Source organism: Schistocerca nitens, chromosome 2, assembly GCF_023898315.1.
Source record: "Schistocerca nitens isolate TAMUIC-IGC-003100 chromosome 2, iqSchNite1.1, whole genome shotgun sequence".
Classification (NCBI taxonomy): Eukaryota; Metazoa; Arthropoda; class Insecta; order Orthoptera; family Acrididae; genus Schistocerca; species Schistocerca nitens.
In genome coordinates this window covers 474,258,283-474,276,808 of record NC_064615.1, presented here as the reverse complement: position 1 = coordinate 474,276,808, position 18,526 = coordinate 474,258,283, and positions in this window count along the sequence as shown.

The window sequence follows — 18,526 nt, the reverse complement described above, 5'->3', positions numbered from 1 at the left end:
GTGTTCGATAGTAGTCAACCAATGATCATGGACTACAGCAAAGTTAAGTAATAAATAATTTCTTATTTTGTACTCATGATAATTAATTGTCTTTTCCTGTTGTAGCTACCAAGCAGTCTTGGCATAGTAGAACTAACGCTTCCACCTCCTTGGCTACCTCATATCTGCCATCTCATGTTGAAGGATTCGATTATGGTGAAAGATCGAGAGCCATCACAAGTAACCTTATCAATAGAGGCGTAGTTTTTTCGAATTCTGCGTGGAATTGTGCTCTCCCCCTTGTCAGAAAACTGAGAGGCATAGTTAATGCTACCTCACTCGTTGATTATTGATTTCACTATCTACGACATGAAAGGGAAGAAGTGGTTGGGAAGGGAGTGAGACAGGGTTGTAGCCTCCCCCCGATGTTATTCAATCTCTTTATTGAGCAAGCAGTAAAAAAAAAAAAAAAAAAAAAAAAAAAAAGAAAAATTCGGAGTAGGTATGAAAATCCATGGAGAAGAAATAAAAACTTTAAGGTTGGTCGATGACATTGTAATTCAGTCAGAGACAGCAATGGACCTGGAAGAGGAGTTGAACGGAATGGACAGTGTCTTGAAAGGAGGATATAAGATGAACATCAACAAAAGCGAAACGAGGATAATGGTATCTAGTCGAGTTAACTCGGATGATGCTGAGGGAATTAGATTAGGAAATGAAACACTTAAAGTAGTAAAGGAGTTTTGCTATTTGCGGAGCAAAATAACTGACGATGGTCGAATTAGAGAGGATATAAATTGTAGACTGGCAATGGCAACGAAAGCGTTTCTGATGAAGATACATTTGTTAACATCGAGTATAGATCTAAGCGTCAGGAAGTCGTTTCTGAAAGTATTTGTATGGAGTGTAGCCATGTATTGAGGTGAAACATGGACGATAAATAGTTTGGACAAGAAGAGTCCAGAAGCTTCGAAATATGGTGCTACAGAAGAATGCCGAAGATTAGAAGGGTAGATCACATAACTAATGAGGAGGTATTGAATAGAATTGGGGAGAAGAGGAGGTTGTGGTACAACTTGACTAGAAGAAGGGATCGGTTGGTAGGACATGTTCTGAGGCATCAAGGGATCACCAATTTAGTATTTGCGGGCAGCGTGGAACGTAAAAATCGTAGAGGGAGACCAAGGGATGAATACACTAAGCAGATTCAGTAGGATGTAGGTTGAAGTAGGTTCTGGGAGATGAAGCAGCTTGTACAGGATAGAGTAGCACGGAGAGCTGCATCAAACCAGTCTCAGGACTGAAGACCACAACAACAACAACAACAACAACAACCTCTGACATCGGTTATCCCCAGTTTGTGATGGCGCAAGTGTTTGCAGTATATGTGAGTGATACCTTTCCGGGGTTTCTCCGGAAACAAAAGTTTTAAATTCCCTAACACAGCGCTCACATACTACAGTAATGCCTTGAAAATGGTAAAGTGTGCTCCTGTGGAAATATCGGTGGTTGTCGACGACGTCACCCAGCTGCTTTCCCGTATGTTAGTTGAACATTGTACACGCCGGGTGAAACTCAGCTTTCACACTGAAGCATGTCGTCTTGTCTAGATTACGTTTAATTCGAGGGCAGCCGTATACTAGCACACATTACCAGCAGTTAATAGCGTGCCTGTCACCCTTTCATGCGTTACTTCTACTGCAGGGCTACAAAGAGACGCCTCGTGTTCGTGAGCTGCGAGAGGCAGTGGAGCATTGCGCCCATCGTGCAAACGGGACGCGCTCCGCTGGTCCGGCAAGCAGCCTCCTCGTTACGGGCTCGTTAGCTCGCCTCGAGTGTCACAGGTAGGGGCGTGCCTGCTATGTGACGCCTCACATGTGGCCACCACCCACGCGATGCTACGTCAGTCTCAATAGGCCGCTGCCGGTATCGTCCAGCCTACCACCAACCTCTGAAACTGCGCTTCTGGATGGCACGTCGAAATTTCCTAAAAACCATCCACCGGATTTGATGTCAGTCATTCGCCATTCTCTAAACTAACAGTCGGCACGGAAATCCGTTAGCGTCACATCCCACGTACCTCGTCAATGGTCATGTCGTACTATACAGTTCCTAAAAGCAATAGAAGCTTCTCTTCGATCGAACAGTGCCATTTTCAGTGACATCACAAAATTTACAAACGTAACTCCTTCTCACGGTATTTATCAGTTGTCTGCGTTTGAGCACATTAAGGTGGCTATAGCCAATCCTCCTGTTGATTATATTAAGAAATTTATTGTCCAAAGGAACACATCTATTGCTGGAATTTCGGCAGTCCTCCTCCGGGAGTTCGAAGCTCAATGGCAGCCATTAGTATACGCGTCTCGTCGGTTAACCAGCGCCGAGCTTAAATACACGGTTGGACATTAAAATTGCTACACCACGAAGATGACGTGCTACAGAAGCGAAATTTAACCGACAGGAAGAAGATGCTGTGATATGCGAATGATTAGCTTTTCAAAACATTCACACAAGGTTGGCACCGGTGGCGACACCTACAACGAGCTGACATGAGGAAAGTTTCCAACCGATTTCTCATACACAAACAGCAGTTGACCGGCGTTGTCTGGCGAAACGTTGTTGTGATGCTTCGTGTAAGAAGAAGAAATGCGTACTATCACGTTTCCGACTTTCATAAAGGTCGGATTGTAGCCTATCGCGATTGCGGTTTATCGTATCGCGACATTGCTGCTCGCGTTGCTCGAGATCCAGAATATGAAATCGGTGCTTTCAGGAGGATAATACGGAACGCCATGCTGGATCCCAACGGCCTCGTATCACTAGTAGTGGAGATGACAGGCATCTTATCCGCATTGCTGTAACGGATCGTGCAGCCACGTCTCGATCCCTGAGTCAACAGATGGGGACGTCTGCAAGACAACAACCATCTGCACGAACAGTTCGACGACAATTGCAGCAGCATTGACTATCAGCTCGGACACCATGGCTGCGATTACCCTTGATGCTGCGTCACAGACAGGAGCGCCTGCGATGATGCACTCAACGACGAACCTGAATGCACGAATGGCAAAATGTCATTTTTTCGGATGAATCCAGGTTCTGTTTACAGCATCATGATGGTCGCATCCTTGTTTGGAGACATCGCGTTGAACGCACATTGGAAGCATGTATTCGTCATCGCCATGCTGGCGTATTAACCGGCGTGGTGGTATGGTGTGCCATTGATTACACGTCTCGGTCACCTCTTGTTCGCATTGACGGCAATTTGAACAGTGGACGTTACATTTCAGATGTGTTACGGCCCGTGCCTCTACCCTTCATTCTATCCCTGCGAAACCCTACATTTCAGCAGGATAATGCACGACCGCATGTTGCATGTCCAGTACGGCCTTTCTGTATACAGAAAATGTTCTATTGCTGCCCTGGCCAGCATATTCTCCAGATCTCTCACCAACTGAAAACGTCTGGTCAATGGTGGCCGAGCAACTGGCTCGTCACAATACGTCAGTCACTTCTGTTGATGAACTGTGGTATAGTGTTGAAGCTGCAAGAGCAGCTTTACCTGTACACGCCATCCAAACTCTGTTTGACTCAAGGCCCAGGCGTATCAAGGCCGTTATGACGGCCAGAGGTGGTTGTTCTGGGTACTGATTTCTCAGGATCTAAGCACCCAAATTGCGTGAAAATGTAATCACATGTCAGTTCTAGTATAATAAATTTGTCCAATGAATACCCGTTTATCATCTGCATTTCTTCTTCGTGTAGCAATTTCAATGGCCAGTAGTGTATTCTTTTGACGAATGTGAGGCATTGGCCGTCTTGTTCTCGCTGGATAAGTACAGGTTTTACCTCGGAGTATTTCAGCTACAGACTGACAATCAAGCCTTAGGCTGGGTGCTTGCCAGACCGCGTAGAACTGGCCATATCGCGAGGTGGGCGGTATACAATTCGGCGTTTCAGTTCGAGGTTAAGCACATTAGAGGCACTGAGAATGTGCTCGCGGACGTCCTCAGCCGTACGTTTACCGAACAACCATCTAGTGATGGCGCCCAACAAGTTTCGGAAGGCAGCCTTTGTTGTGTCGTGGTAGGCGGTATTCCTCATTTGTTTAGTGACACTGCCGCCCATCAGGCTCAGGACCTCACTTGGGGACTCGTTACGAAAAGGCTTTCGGCGGGGGAGCGTTTGGATGAATACGTTATCAGGAAAGGAATTTTGTGTAAAAGGGTGAACGTACCAAGGAGATTAAGATCTGTCTACCAGGCACCCTAATACGCACCGTTTTCCATTATTTTCACAACTCGTTCATTGGCGGGCATTTAGAAACCTCTCAAACCATGCAGAAGATTAAGGAGCACCTGTCTTGGCCGTTTATTGACCGAGACGTTAGGGAAACGGTTTCTCGGTATCAGTTGGGCCGTGTGGCCAAACCGAAAAACACTCTTGAACAAGGGTTCCTTAGTTTTGAGGGTGAATCTTGCCCAATGGACAAACTCTATATCGATTGTGTGGGGCCCTTACTTCGCATCAAAAGAGGCCATCGGTATGTATTAGTTATTATTGAAGCGTTTCCGAGGTTTTCCTGGATTCTTCCGAATCGTAATGTGACTGTTGCCACCACCATTGGGCATTAGAGTTTAACATCCTATTGACGGCACGCTAGTTGCCTACACCATCAGTAGATACCTATGGATAGCCGGCCCGGGTGGTCGAGCGGTTCTAGACGCTACAGTCTGGAACCTCACGACCGTTACGGTCGCAGGATCGAATCCTGCCTTGGGCATGGATGTGTGTGATGTCGTTAGGTTAGTTAGGTTTAAGTAGTTCTAAGTTCTTGGGGACTGATGACCTTACAAGTTAAGTCCCATGGTGCTCAGAGCCATTTGAACCATTTGAACTTATGGATATAGGAATAAGTGGGACTGACTTACGTTACGGAAGCCACTGCTCTCTCAAGTTTCCTCACGCTGCAGTAATGCCAAGTCTACAAACACTTACCGGAATAAAAGAAAATGGTTGTGTAAATATTTCTTATTTAACGATTTTCTACGCGTAATTGGTTGTTGATACCCTTGGAGCACACATTCAGCCTGTTCATCCAGTGTTTTTGAAGCATGTGCAATGAAATGATCACTGCAGATGTCATGGAGAGTTTCATGTTTAACAAAATATCCAAGCTCTTACGCTAATTCTTTGCGAAAGCTTGGGCCAGCAGTAGCGAGGACATAAAGATGTTGGTAATCTATAATGTGTTACACTCTCTCATGGTTTTATTAGGGGTTACAGTTAAGAAAGATAGCAAGATCACACGGAATACAATGTAACGTTTACATTTATCAGTCAGTTGAAAATTAACTGAAATCTCTCAAAAGAGGAAAATGACAGGGTTTACAATTCCACATAGACTGTGAGAAAGAAATATTGCTCTGAAATCTCTCAAAAGAGGAAAATGACAGGGTTTACAATTCCACATAGACTGTGAGAAAGAAATATTGCTCTGAAATCTCTCAAAAGAGGAAAATGACAGGCTTTACAATTCCACATAGACTGTGAGAAAGAAATATTGCTCTTCGCAAAGCAACAGTACACTGTAGTTCATTGTAAGGACAAGACATTCACATTGCGATGAACAGAAATGGCACTCTTATTCGAAGACAATAATTGTACTGAAATCAGCGCAATTTATGGTGGCTCACTGGACATTACAAACGGCCGCACATGGTTCTAAATAAGGTGTGTGATCGCAACGGACCGTAGTTTATGCTCTGCAATGTGCTCACATTCTGGCGGCAAGCCGGGTAAAAAGTTCACGTTACAGGGCTTACCGTTCCTCCACCAGCGCGGTTCGCAACTGGTGGACCGTCGTTGCTGCAATGCGTCTCGCCAATTCATGTCACACGCGTTCGAGGGGATCCAAATCGAGGGAACCGGCAGACCGGTCCATTCGCTGAATATCCTCGCGTCCCTATAGCTCCTCCACATGCGCTCTTCTGTACCGTTTCGCACTGGGTAATATTGTAACTTATTACATACTCAATATATAGATACTTTTATGTAATTAAATATTTTTGTATTGTGACTGTAATCGTGCCAAGAATACAGCTTCTAATTGTAGTTATTCTTAATTGTAGAAAAACATAACGTAAGCAATACACAAGTACTTACTGAAGGATGGTCAGTAAAGTTTATGGCAAAACAGTTGGGCGTAGAGTTTTACTTGTTCATATTCTAATCGAACATATCAGTCTCTATATATAAACTGCTAAACATGACCGATTTATGATGCAACTTAATAAAAAGCATTATTTAACTCAGATATGTTGTTGTTGTTGTTGTTGTTGTGGTCTACAGTCCTGAGACTGGTTTGATGCAGCTCTCCATGATACTCTATCCTGTACAAGCTTCATCTCCCAGTACTTGCTGCAACCTACATCCTTCTGAATCTGCTTAGTGTATTCATCTCTTGGTCTCCCTCTACGATTTTTACCCTCCACGCTGCCCTCCAATGCTAAATTTGTGATCCCTTGATGCCTCAGAACATGTCCTACCAACCGGTCTCTTCTTGTGAAGTTGTGCCACAAACTCCTCTTCTCCCCAGTTCTGTTCAATACCTCCTCATTAGTTATGTGATCTACCCATCCAATCTTCAACATTCTTCTGTAGCAACACATTTCGAAAGCTTCTATTCTCTTCTTGTCCAAACTATTTATCGTCCATGTTTCACTTCCGTACATGGCTACACTCCATACAAATACTTTGAGAAACGACTTCCTGACACTTAAATCTATACTCGATGTTAACAAATGTATCTTCTTCAGAAACGCTTTCCTTGCCATTGCCAGTCTACATTTTATATCCTCTCTACTTCGACCATCATCAGTTATTTTGCTCCTCAAATAGCAAAACTCCTTTACTACTTTAAGTGTCTCATTTCCTAATCTATTTCCCTCATCATCACCCCGATTAATTCGACTACATTCCATTATCCTGGTTTTGCTTTTGTTGATGTTCATGTTACATCCTCCTTTCAAGACACTGTCCATTCCATTCAACTGCTCTTCCAAGCCCTTTGCTGTCTCTGACAGATATATAATAAAATAATTATTTAACTCGGGTAACCAAAGATGACCATGTAGGCACTTCTATACTCTGTCATGGCTAAAGCAGGAGCTGTCACATGAACTAGCTGTGCACTACCTGTTGGAGTATTAGATGAGCTTCGAACATTTGAAATAAGACAATTGTTGTATCTCTTTACTTGTGGGACATTAAGTATTGTCTTTAGCCACTGCTAGATTCAGTTTTATTCAAATTAGTGTTACAAGCGAAGAGGATACTACATTGCCCCATATTTTTTAAACTTTTTTCGTGGATACTTTAAATTTTTTTAATAAAATACGACTTACACAAACTTCACCATTAGTCAGTTATATCGTTAAGTGTTTTTCATTGAATCAGAACACAATAACACAAATATATCATTTAATTTGTGAGTCCTCTCCGCTATAAAACTCGCTAATTCATCATGGCAAGTAGGAATAAAACACGAGCAACTAATTTAATAACTGAAGATAACTGAGTTTTTTTAAGGAGAAAATTTTCGAACATAATGTAATTAATTAATTAAGTAATCTGTTAGTTCAGTCAGTTAAGATTCATGACAAAAGACCTGAAAAAATTCCCCACTGGGCATGGCAGCAATATGAATGTTTACAATAAGTATAGTTGTTACAGAATTGTTTCAAGAGTTCTATACGATTTTACAGTGTTCATTCCCTGTGAGATGCTATGATCTTTACATAGTGTTTGGCGACTGTTTGCTCAGCCAACATTTATACTCATGACAGTTTATGCATCTCCATTTTCCTTCAGCATTAACGCTCTAGCGCAAATTGCTTTTCATGTTAGGAGAGGGATGGGTACATCTCGGCATTCACTCGCAGTCTCGAAGCAAACCCACTTAAACTTGGACCGAGATGTTCCTCATTCTTACATTGCTAGTTATGTTACATAAGATATTGTGGTAGACTAAACGATGGTCATCAAGCCAGTCGGATATTTGGTTTCAAGGACGTATTCCGCAAGCAGTAGGTTCATGGCGAGGGGAGCCTCCACGAGCATGTTAACTCGGGAAGGTAAACATCAAAGGGTTGAATACAGGTCGTATGATTGGGCATTAGTAAAGAAAGTATACTGCGCTTCCTGGAAGAGAGTGGAACTGGTACAAATTTGTAACTGAGAGCGTGGTGTGAGCAGAGGTATCGAGAGGTACAAACCCAATATAATTGCGTCCATGGGAAAATCAATCACGAACCTTGGTAAGCGTTTTAAACTAAAGTTTTTGGTTAAATACCAATATTTCACGAATTCACACAGCCAGAAGCTGACTCCAGTGCCTTCCAGTTGTTGCGTGCACGCTATTTTGAAATGGTGTCATCATTCAGTTCGTTATGATACCGATTCATATCATTTAAAATTCCTCTGCGGTGCACGTACTCGTCTCTTGTACATGTGGTGGCAGCCACCTGACATGATGATACAAACATTCATTTGTTTTCAGCAGAAGACAAAAAAACACCTGGGGAAGTATGGACAAACCCATTGGCAGCAATATGAAGTCTACGCGGCTCACGCTAGACATCACATGATGGCCACTCTCCCCAAACCATTATTTTATCAAGGCAGAAGAATGACCAACCTACCGGGTAGTTTAGGTAACATGCACTCGGCACACTCATGTTGTAATGTTTACATGTTCCATAGCCCTCACACGGCAAGAACAGCATTCACTAAGAACGGCACCCTAAGACCAACTGTGTCACGTCTACAGTGGTTCTTCTGCTGTACAATTTCCAGTCGGCAGTGTGTTCACTGGATTTGGTTCGCAGTTATTAATACTTGCTTGCACTCTAATGAAACAGTTTCATATGCTCAATGGGGAATGTGTCCACATCTTGTTCGTTTAACGTTACTTGTTTCTTCACGCATCGGTATCGTCGTCTGAGTATGTTGTTGTTGTGGTCTTCAGTCCTAAGACTGGTTTATTGCAGCTCTCCATGCTACTCTATCCTGTGCAAGCTTCTTCATCTCCCAGTACCTACTGCAACCTACATCCTTCTGAATCTGCTTAGTGTATTCATCTCTTGGTCTCCCTCTACGATTTTTACCCTCCACGCTGACCTCCAATGCTAAATATGTGATCCCTTGATGCCTCAAAACATGTCCCACCAACCGATCCCTTCTTCTAGTCAAGTTGTGCCACAAACTCCTCTTCTCCCCACTCCTATTCAACACCTCCTCATTAGTTATGTGATCTACCCATCTAATCTTCAGCATTCTTCTGTAGCACCACATTTCGAAAGCTTCTATTCTCTTCTTGTCCAAACTATTTATCGTCCATGTTTCACTTCCGTACATGGCTACACTCCATACAAATACTTTGAGAAACGACTTCCTGACACTTAAATCTATACTCGATGTTAACAAATTTCTCTTCTTCAGAAACGCTTTCATTGCCATTGCCAGTCTACATTTTATATCCTCTCTACTTCGACCATCATTAGTTATTTTACTCCCTAAATAGCAAAACTCCTTTACTACTTTAAGTGTCTCATTTCCTAATCTAATTCCCTCAGCATCACCCGATTTAATTTAACTACATTCCATTATCCTCGTTTTGCTTTTGTTGATGTTCATCTTATATCCTCCTTTCAAGACACTGTCCATTCCGTTCAACTGCTGTTCCAAGTCCTTTGCTGTCTCTGACAGAATTACAATGTCATCGGTGAACCTCAAAGTTTTTACTTCTTCTCCATGAATTTTAATACCTACTCCGAATTTTTCTTTTGCTTTCTTTACTGCTTGCTCAATATACAGATTGAATAACATCGGGGTAGGCTACAACCCTGTCTCACTCCTTTCCCAACCACTGCTTCCCTTTCATGCCCCTCGACTCTTATAACTGCCATCTGGTTTCTGTACAAATTGTAAATAGCCTTTCGCTCCCTGTATTTTACCCCTACCACCTTCAGAATTTGAAGGAGAGTATTCCAGTTAACATTGTCAAAAGCTTTCTCTAAGTCTACAAATGCTACAAACGTAGGTTTGCCTTATCTTAATCTTACTTCTAAGATAAGTCGTAAGGTTAGTATTGCCTCACGTGTTCCAACATTTCTACGGAATCCAAACTGATCTACCCGAGGTCCGCTTCTACCAGTTTTTCCATTCGATTGTAAAGAATTCGCGTTAGTATTTTGCAGCTGTGACTTATTAAACTGATAGTTCTCTAATTTTCACATCTGTCAAGACCTGCTTTCTTTGGGATTGGAATTATTATATTCTTCTTGAAGTCTGAGGGTATTTCGCCTGTCTCATACATCTTGCTCACCAGATGGTAGAGTTTTGTCATGACTGTCTCTCCCAAGGCCGTCAGTAGTTCTAATGGAATGTTGTCTACTCCCGGGGCCTTGTTTCGACTCAGGTCTTTCAGTGCTCTGTCAAACTCTTAACGCAGTATCTTATCTCCCATTTCGTCTTCATCTACATCCTCTTCCATTTCCATAATATTGTCCTCAAGCACATCGCCCTTGTATAAACCCTCTATATGCTCCTTCCACATTTCTGACTTCCCTTCCTTGCTTAGAACTGGGTTTCCATCTGAGTTCTTGATATTCATACAAGTGGTTCTCTTCTCTCCAAAGGTCTCTTTAATTTTCCTGTAGGCAGTATCTATCTTACCCCTAGTGAGACAAGCCTCTACATCCTTACATTTGTCCTCTAGCCATTCCTGCTTAGCCATTCTGCACTTCCTGTCGATCTCATTTTTGAGACGTTTGTATTCCTTTTTGCCTGCTTCATTTACTGCATTTTTATATTTTCGCCTTTCATCAATGAAATTCAATATTTCTGCTGTTACCCAAGGATTTCTATTAGCCCTCGTCTTTTTACCTACTTGATCGTCTGCTGCCTTCACTACTTCATCCCTCAGAGCTACCCATTCTTCTTCTACTGTATTTCTTTCCCCCATTCCTGTCAATTGTTCCCTTATGCTCTCCCTGAAACTCTCTACAACCTCTGGTTCTTTCAGTTTATCCAGGTCCCAACTCCTTAAATTCCCACCTTTTTGCAGTTTCTTCAGTTTCAATCTGCAGTTCATAACCAATAGATTGTAAAATATGGCGTTTCAGTCAGAATCCACATCTGCCCCTGGAAATGTCTTACAATTTAAAACCTGGTTCCTAAATCTCTCTCTTACCATTATATAATGTATGTGATACCTTTTAGTATCTCCAGGATTCTTCCAGGTATACAACCTTCTTTTATGATTCTTGAACCAAGTGTTAGCTATGATTAAGTCATGCTCTGTGCAAAATTCTACAAGGCGGCTTCCTCTTTCATTTCTTCCCCCCAATCCATATTCTCCTACTATGTTTCCTTCTCTCCTCTGAGTATATGTTTGTCAAAAAAATAGCACAAATGTATGTGAAATCCTATGGGACTTAACTGCTAAGGTCATCAGTCCGTAAGCTTACACACTACTTAACCTAAATTATCCTAAGGACAAACACACACACCCATGCCCGAGGGAGGACTCGAACCTCCGCCGGGACCAGCCGCACAGTCAATGACTGCAGCGCCTGAAACCTCTCGGCTAATTCCGCGCGGCATATGTTTATCGACAACATAATTTACGTTATGTAAGTCAGTCAACGTCGAAGTCTCTGAAGTGCTGACACTTGATGACATTCAATACACAGTAGTGTTCACCCAATCATTCATTCTTGAACATAGCACTCGCTCCGTCATTCAATAAAATTATCTCATGTTAAAAAAATAATAGAAAAGGATACTAACTGAATTTCTTAAAGACAGAATTCGGAAAACTAGGTTAATGGACTAACACAACAAGAAATTAAGTGAAATTATCCTAACTACTGAATAGAATATACCTCTGTCCAGACAAACACACACACACACACACACACACACACACACACACACACACACACACACACACACACACACATGTATATATATATACGAGGCCTGTTCAGAAAGTAAGCTCCGATTGATTGCCAAATTGAAACCACAGTGAACATCAGAAATGTTTTACTTGTAACAATTAGCTACACCTTTCAGCTACTTCTCTACGTAGTCGCCGTTCTGACTTAGACTTTTGTCATAGCGTTGTACCAACTTTTCAATAGCCTCATCATAGAAGGCAGCCGCCAGTGCTTTCCGCCAATTCTCCACGCTGGCCTACACCTCGTTGTCTGTGTCAAAATGTTGTCTTCAAAGACAGCGGTTCATGTGCCCAGAGATGAAACTCAGGGGCAGACAATTGCGGACTGTATTGTGGGTAATCTCACATTTCCATTTGAAAACGATGCAGGAGCATCTTCATTGCCCCTGCATAATGCGGCTGAGAATTGTCTTGAAGAAGAAACAGCACGACAGTTATGTAATGTTAGCTGCATAGCTTCAGGCGAAATTTCTGACCAGGCCCTCGTACTTGGCGGCAGACACTATTTTCTAGACATCTTTACGCACTCACTGCGAGCTCAGAAATGAGAAGAGCGACGTGATGCTAACTGGGGTTATACTAGAGACACTACCCAACACATCTGTGCAAAGCTTTATCGGATTTTCATAGTCGTTTCCATTTCGCGACCGATCGGAGCTTACTTTCTGAACGCCCCTCGTAGACTATAGTAAATATTATCATCATAAAGTATTACTTTGTGCAAACACACTTCTTTAAGTGGAAAAATGCCTATTGACATTAACAGACAGAACGTAGGGTAAATTATAATATCAGTGATGTATGTTGCAGACTCCCAGTGCGAGTCGTTCGTGAGATATCTTATTTTGAAAAACTTCTACGCCAACAAGTGTTTGTGGTTGCTTGGTGCTTACAGTGTGCTCGTTTGTTCCCTGAGTGCATTACGACTTGGTAGTCAGTCAGTCTGTGACGATCCAAGCAATAGGTTGTGAGTGGACAATAGAATTTACCAGTGCAGTAAAGGCCGACATGCTCGTGGTATTTGGAGAGTGTAGGAGGAACACAGTTCGTTCTTGCATAGTGTATGCAGCAAGATATTCCAATAGGCGTCGACCATTTTGGCAGGTATTCAACAACCACTTCAACCTGTTACGTGGATGTGGTAGTGTAACACCTAGACAACGTAACAGAAGGAGTCAAGTGACGACATTAAGAGGGGGAAATTAGTGTTATTGCGTCTATTGCAGTTAATCCGCACATTAGCTCCAGCGAAACTGCACGAGGAAGTAGCATGAGTAAGACAAGTGCCATATGCATTACCCATCGACATAGGTTCCATCCCTGTCACATCTCTCTCCATCAGGAGTCATCAGACTCTGTTAACTTCTCTACATGGACATTAACACAGGATACTCCACATGTATCACGTATCATGTTTAATGATGAAGCCACATTTACCAATAATGGCCAAGTAAAGCCCAGACACATTCACTATTTGCTGGTGTTTAATGATGACGCCACATTTACCAATAATGGCCAAGTAAAGCCCAGACACATTCACTATTGGCCCGTTGACAATCGCTGTTGGCTTCGTCAGGTGGAACGTCAGAGTCCATGGAGTGTGAACGTATGGTGTACGATACTGAACCATCAGCATACGGGCCTGGTTCCCATAGATGAAGCACTGAATGTGTGCAGGTATCTGAACCTCTTAGATGACCATCTTCCACGGATGGTGTGAAGCACGCCTCTGCAGACTAGGAGGAACGTGTGATTCCAACATGACGCCTGTCCAGCCCATAGTGCCGAGGTGCTACAGTATGTCTCATGAATTCTTTGAAAATCGTTGCACTGATTCAGGAGACCTGTGCCTTGGCTGACTCATTCCTCGAATTTGTCGCCTGTAGACGTTTTCATGTGTGGAAAGCTAACAGACACTTTCGGCGACGATTTACCAGTTACACCTGATGATATCCAATGACGTATTACTGCATCCTGCTTGGAGATCTCCAGAGAAATGGTAGCACATGTACAGGAATCATTCCGTGACAGACTAGAAGTGTATATTGCTGCTGACCACAACCTGTAATGCTCAACTGTTTTGCTACTGGTCAGAATCCACATAATTAGTGTATGCACTTGTGTCGTTCTTCAGTACGTGCTGCCACATATATTTTATGTGTGTGAGAACTTTTTAGAATATGACATCTCGTAAACGACTTGCACTAAAGCCCTGTAATGTAAATATCCGTGGTTCCCTTTAGAAAAACAGATGTTTGCACCTTATAATTATTCTTAAAATCTACTTGTTGTCTAGAAACATAATCTCCTGTCTACCAATCCATTCTGTGAAAACTGCACATCAGTAGCACTTTCCACGGCTGCAGTAATACAAGTGTCACATTACTCTCCACGTATCTACAGATGCAACTGAAGTGGGAATATAAGGGTAGCTGATAGCCTCACTAATACAGGGTGAGCAATTCTTGGTTGCGTTATTTCAATAATAATCAAAAAATCGAACGCCTATAAGTGTTGAAGACATTCTAGTCTCTCCAAAGGATGATTGAAGTAATGTACTATCTCATAAGTAGTCAAGATAAATTAATTATGAAATATTTAGCAACATATGAGTTTAAAATCATGTGCACTGTGAAATACAACTGAGAGAATTATGCACATATTCTACGACCACACTAATTAATAGTGAGCACATGTAGTAAATAATATTATTTTCGTACATCTAAGGTGTAACTTGTCAGTGTACCATATCTTAAGGAATAGATGCTAAATTGCGTTGTCTTAGCCTCAACCTAAGCATAAATGAAGAATCACAAATAAAAGGGTACAATGATACACATACTTAAAATCGAAGTCTACATTAACATATTATATAAACACAACGAAGCATTAAAAGCAACCATACCCAAACATAAATAAAATTTGTACACATACACTAATCCTAATATAAAGCACTCATTATTTGACGCAAATACTGCATCACACTTCATTGCTTAATTCTAATCGTGAAACACTTTCACATCCTGATGAGGACATAGGCCTTTAGTTATACCCGAGTCTCGATGTGCCAACAGATAGCAACCAGGTGTCTGAATTCTGGTAATTACAAATGCATCTGTGTAAATACACTTCCTGTTTAAAAGGCAGCTATGCTTTTGTGCTTTGTCAGGAAGTGTAACTTTCACTTGCCAAACTTTTCCCTCCCAGGAGACTTTTCCTAGATATCTTTGTTACGGCTTTTGTCCATACAGTGTTTTCTGGTACTCCAAGCATAAGTTTATGTGATGTGCAGTTAGAAAATGTGTGTTGTAAGTTATTCATAACCTCCTCAAATCTGGACAGAAACAGAATGAGAGGCAGTGTAAATTATAACATAGGTCTAAATGAAGTTTGTGAATTCACAGACGATCCACTCATCTATATTTGTTTTTGGATGACATTTTTAAATTCATAGGTTTAATACCTTGTCTTTTCAAGAACTGCATGCATTCGCAACTTGTAAAAATACTTCTATAGTCAGAGAAAATGCATTCAGATCTACCGAACTGGGCTATAAAATCGTTCAGTATGTGTTTGATAATTACCTCTTTAGAGGCCTTACAAGTACTGTACATCTTTATGAACTTGTAAAATACATTATAAAGAATTACTACATATTTCGCACCTCTTTAACTTTTTGACATCAACTGATGTGAGCTGTATCGGCTTGTTTAGTATAATTTTGTGTTCCTTGTCTTCAGTGAATATATTCGATATCTTGACCTTCTGACACAAGAGATATGTACACAAGAGTCTTTGTACTTTCACACTAATCTTTGGAAAGTAACAATACTCTCCGAGTTTCTTTGCACATTTTACCGTACCAAAGTGTCCATAGGCATTGTGGGTATAACAGATTAGACATTCTTCAGCTATAGCCAGATTGAAAACACATAATGTATCTGATTCCAGGTTGGAAGAATAATATACCATTGTGTATTTGGTAGCGCACAGTCAGATAACCAGGTGGACTGTGTAGCAATTGTTCCTTTGTTTCCTGCTACCGTTCGTCAGTATCTTGCACATCTGCCACGTCCTTGCACATGTTCAGGAAATATCACCAGTTAAATCGATTCTTCATACGGTATATTTTGATCTCACCTGCGTGATCAAACCACAATGGAACTTGATCAAGGTTCTGAAGCAGATGTGAATGTGAGTCAGTTACTACATTGGATCTGCCTGCATTGTATATAATTTCGAAGTCATATTCCTATAACACTAACCATCAACATGCTAAATGTAGCTTTTCGCTTCTTCCCGAACTAAAGGAAATTTTGGGTGGAAAACATTTTGCAGACAATAAAGACCTCAAGCAAGCAGTGACCTTGACGGTAGACGACTGTGCAAAATGGGAACTGAAAACCTGGTCTCCCATTATGATAACTGCCTTGATAGCTACGATTACTTAATTGAAAAATACTACTCATAAGTTAAGTCTCATAGTGCTCAAAGCCATTTGAACCATATAATGTCAACAACAACGCCTGCAGTGTTATAGTTCAGTTTAATGAGATAGCGTAATACACACATTTGAAAGATGGCTTTGTTGCAGTACTTGAGTAACATTTCTTCTCATAAATCATTGTCTTAAAGACTCATGAGTCAGCGTCCTCAACCGTTCATTTTAAATGTTCTTTGAAACATTTTAAATTAACAAAAGAATGTCGATAAGTATCTTGTCATTATCATTCTAGCTGTAAAAAGCAACTTTTAACTTTATTAAGACAGGACTTACGTAACTGTTCTAAACTGACTGACCAGTTTTGCTTTTCAAAAATCGCTCTGTCAGAATTCCGCGAGAAAACAGCAACTAAGTGACCTGAAATTTAGGAAGGAGTTCTCAAGACATGCTTACTGATACTAGTGTTCCAGTGGTGAGTGCAGTCTCTAAGTTAAGTGAAAAAAAATTATCGAAACCATAAATTAAGATAAATAGTGAAGCGGAGGAAATAGCTAGTTACTAAATGCAGAGCCCACATAGGTTGTCTAGTAAACACTTCACAGGAAATTGAAACTGAAATTCAATTAGGTAAAGACGTTATCAACTGAAAATTTTAAAATTTTCCCGGAAAATTGAATGATGAAACAAATTTCGCTCTTTCTGCCAGTCGTTGCTTGACGAACGTCTGCAAGCCAAAAATTTGTTTCAACAGGCGATAATATTGTAGCCAAAGGGTACAGTATAATTTAACAAAATGTTTAATATGTTACTGTTGTTGCTTCTATTCGCGAGTCCGAAATTAGAGGCTATGCAAGGCAGAAAAAGTTCTAGCAAGGTCACACTGCATCACAGACGGAACCAGACTTTCGTAATTACGAAAATAAATACGGAACCATATTTAAGAATAGGAAAGAGGGCAACAGCGTCGTTATAGAGTTAATAAATCATCCAATTTTTCCGAAATCGTTACCATTTGTTTTCTGTATATGTTCATCATATCTACTTATTTCCTTCCCATACGCCGGCCTAAGTGACCGACCGGTTCTAGGCGCTTCAGTCTGGAACAGCGCGACCGCTACGGTCTCGGGTTGGAATCATGCCTCGGGCATGGGGGTGTGTGATGTCCTTAGGTTAGTTAGGTTTAAGTAGTTCTAAGTTCTAGGGGACTGATGACCTCAGATGTTAAGCCCCATAGTGCTCAGAGCCATCTGAACCATTTGAACCTTCCCATACGGATAATTCCTTTTCGTCGTCTTTCAATGTATTTCCTCCGGTACGTCTAAATTTTTATTAACATTACGTGACACATTCTACATTATATTTTAGGACGTCACGGGACGCTAGAACCCCAAGGTAACAAAACGTTGATGGTTTGGAGGCGCACGTACGCTTTACAGAAATTTGCATTGCAGTTCTTCGGATATTTATTAGTGGGAATGAACAAATTTCAGGTTAAGTACACTGTCTCAGGCTACCACGCTACAATATTGTAGGTGCCTGCATTCGTAACACTTCTAGGTACATGAACCCAAAACATTAACCATCAACGGAAGGTAGTAGGACAATGCGATTAACACAAGAAAATATTGCTATTGCTTCATACCAGCCCTCGTTTGGTAAGCCACGTGGTCCATTCACTGGAAAGCCTTAGGATCTCCATAACAGTGAATCACTGGGCCAGGACCGCCCTGGTCAGTGCGTCACGTTAGCGTAACGATAGGAGCGCTTCGTGCCTCCGCTCGTAATGAGGCCATTAGCGCGCCTGGGGGGTCACATGTACCGGCACGGACCCACCCCTGTGCACAGCAGAAGCATAAACAGGACCCTGCTGCGAACACGTTCCATTGCCCTCGATTCACAAGCACGATACGACGTACGTGTGCGTAGTTACGATACAACGTGCCAAATCTACCGGAACGCTGTCGTACAGTCACCACTCACTACATTCATAAAGCAATATAGAACAAAGAATAAATCAATATGCGTGTAGTTATGAAGTGCAATAGTGCAGAAGAACAAACTACCATCTTTAACCATTTCTG